At 35.9% G+C, this 3,043-nt stretch overlaps 1 non-coding gene across 1 annotated transcript; it reads left to right on the top strand.

Annotated features, from left to right (window-relative positions):
• Nucleotides 1-306: 306 nt before the first annotated feature.
• On the top strand, nucleotides 307-414 carry LOC130984164 (small nucleolar RNA R71). The gene has a single exon (XR_009088114.1). It is a non-coding gene; the product is annotated as a small nucleolar RNA R71 (small nucleolar RNA).
• The last annotated feature ends 2,629 nt before the right edge of the window (nucleotides 415-3,043 follow it).

A 3,043-nucleotide genomic window follows, 5' to 3' on the forward strand; every position in this document is an offset into this window, starting at 1 on the left:
TGCATTTTGCATTCCAGACAGACTTTGAGAAATCAAATTGACTTGCTGAGTCAATATCTTGTTCCGAGCCAATATGGCATTCAGAATATCAATCTCAAGAACTCCTTTCTTCTGATTTGTCCCATTGTTCACATGATTTCTTTCAGAAGTGTACATGAATTGGTTATTTGCAACTATTTCAATTAGTTCTTGAGCTTCTGTAGGCGTCTTCTTCAGATGAAGAGATCCTCCAGCAGAGCTATCCAATGACATCTTGGATAGTTCAGAGAGACCATCATAGAAAATACCTATGATACTCCATTCAGAAAGCATATCAGAGGGACACTTTCTGATCAATTGTTTGTATCTTTCCCAAGCTTCATAGAGGGATTCTCCTTCCTTCTGTCTGAAGGTTTGGACTTCCACTCTAAGCTTACTCAATTTTTGAGGTGGAAAGTACTTTGCCAAGAAGGCATTGACTAGCTTTTCCCAAGAGTTCAGGCTCTCTTTAGGTTGTGAGTCCAACCATATCCTAGCTCTGTCTCTTACAGCAAATGGGAATAGCATATGTCTGTAGACCTCAGGGTCAACCCCATTAGTCTTGACAGTGTCACAGATTTGCAAGAATTCAGCTAAAAACTGATGAGGATCTTCCAATGGAAGTCTATGGAACTTGCAATTCTGTTGCATTAGAGAAACTAATTGAGGCTTAAGCTCAAAGTTGTTTGCTCCAATGGCAGGGATAGAGATGCTTCTCCCATAGAAGTCGGGAGTAGGTGCAGTAAAGTCACCCAGCACCTTCCTTGCATTGTTGGCATTGTTGTTGTTTTCGGCTGCCATGGGTTCTTCTTTTTTGAAGATTTCTGTTAGGTCCTCTACAGAGAGTTGTGCCTTAGCTTCTCTTAGCTTTCGTTTCAAGGTCCTTTCAGGTTCAGGGTTAGCCTCAACAAGAATGCTTTTGTCTTTGCTCCTGCTCATATGAAAGAGAAGAGAACAAGAAAATATGGAATCCTCTATGTCACAGTATAGAGATTCCTTGAGGTGTCAGAGGAAAAGAAAAATAGAAGGAAGAAGTAGAGAATTTGAACTTATCAAGAAAGATGGAGTTTAAATTGTGCATTAAGGAATAGTGTTAGTCCATAAATAGAAGGATATGAGAAGAGGAGAAGAAATTTTCGAAAACAAATTACAAAGATTTTAAAAAACATTTTGAAAAACTTTAATTGATTTTCGAAAACTAAAAGTGGGAAAGAAATCAAGTGATTTTTGAAAAAGATTTTGAAATTAGAAATAAAAAAGATATGATTGAAAACTATTTTGAAAAAGATGTGATTAAAAAGATATGATTGAAAAGTTATGGTTTTAAAAAGATGTGATTGAGAAGATATGATTTGAAAAACAATTTAAAAAGATTTGATTTTAAAAATTAATGACTTGGCTAACAAGGAAAGATATGATTCAAACATTAAACCTTTCTCAACAGAAAAGGCAACATACTTGAAATGTTGAATCAAATCATTAATTGATAGCAAGTATTTTTGAAAATGGAAAGAAATTGATTTTGAAAAAGATTTGATTGAAAATATATGATTTGAAAAAGATTTGATTTTGAAAAATATTTGAAAACTTGAAAAAAAAGTGAATTAAAAACAGAATCTTCCTTCTTGTGCCATCCTGGCATTAAACGCCCAGAATGGTGCACATTCTGGCATTTAACGCCCAAAGCACTACCCTTTTGGGCGTTAAACGCCAGTTTGCCTTTTTCACTGGGCGTTTTGAACGCCCAGCTTTTTCTATATAATTCCTCTGCTGTATGTTCTGAATCTTCAATTCTCTGTATTATTGACTTGAAAAGACACAAATTAAAAATATTTTTGGATTTTTTATAATGAGGAATAATCAAAATGCAACTAAAATCAAATAATAATGCATGCAAGACACCAAACTTAGCAGTTTGTATACTACTGACACTAACAAAATGAGAATGCATATGAGAAACCACTCAAGTCAAGAGAATTCAAAGATCAGAGCAAGGAAATCATCAAGAACATCTTGAAGATCACTGGAGACACATGAATGAATGCAAGAAGAACAGAAACATGCAATTGACACCAAACTTAAAATGAGACACTAGACTCAAACAAGAGACATAAAAATTTTTTAGGTTTTTATGATTTTGTAATTTTTTTAGATTTTTCGAAAATTAAGTGGAAAATAAAGATATCAAAATTCTTAATGAGAATTCCAGGAATCATGCAATGTTAGTCTAAAGCTTTAGTCTAAAGAAATTAGACATGGCTAGCCAAGCTTCAGCAGTACATTACATTCAAGAGCTAAATTGATGAGAATCAATCAGCTTTGGTGATGATAAGAACATCACCTTGAAACACTAGAATTCATTCTTAAGAACTCTAAAAAATACCTAATCTAAGCAACAAGATGAACCGTCAGTTGTCCATACTCGAAACAATCCCCGGCAACGGCGCCAAAAACTTGGTGCACGAAATTGTGATCACTACTTTTCACAACTCAAATAATCCCCGGTAATGAATCCAAAAACTTGGTGCTCAATACCATGGCATAAACACAACTTCGCACAACTAACCAGCAAGTGCACTGGGTCGTCCAAGTAATAAACCTTACGCGAGTAAGGTTCGATCCCACGGAGATTGTTGGTATGAAGCAAGCTATGGTCACCTTGTAAATCTTAGTCAGGCAGACTCAAATGGTTATGGATGATATATGAATAAAACATAAAGTAAAGATAGAGATACTTATGTAATTCATTGGTGAGAATTTCAGATAAGCGAATGGAGATGCTTTGTCCCTTCCGTCTCTCTACTTTCCTACTGTCTTCATCCAATCCTTCTTACTCCTTTTCATGGCAAGCTGTATGTTGGGCATCACCGTTGTCAGTGGCTACAGTCCCGTTCTCTCAGTGAAAATGTTCAACGCACCCTGTCATGGCACGGCTAATCATCTGTCGGTTCTCAATCAGGTTGGAATAGAATCCATTGATTCTTTTGCGTCTGTCACTAACGCTCAACCTTCAGGAGTTTGAAGC

The sequence above is a fragment of the Arachis stenosperma genome, chromosome 5 (genome assembly GCF_014773155.1).
Source record: "Arachis stenosperma cultivar V10309 chromosome 5, arast.V10309.gnm1.PFL2, whole genome shotgun sequence".
Classification (NCBI taxonomy): Eukaryota; Viridiplantae; Streptophyta; class Magnoliopsida; order Fabales; family Fabaceae; genus Arachis; species Arachis stenosperma.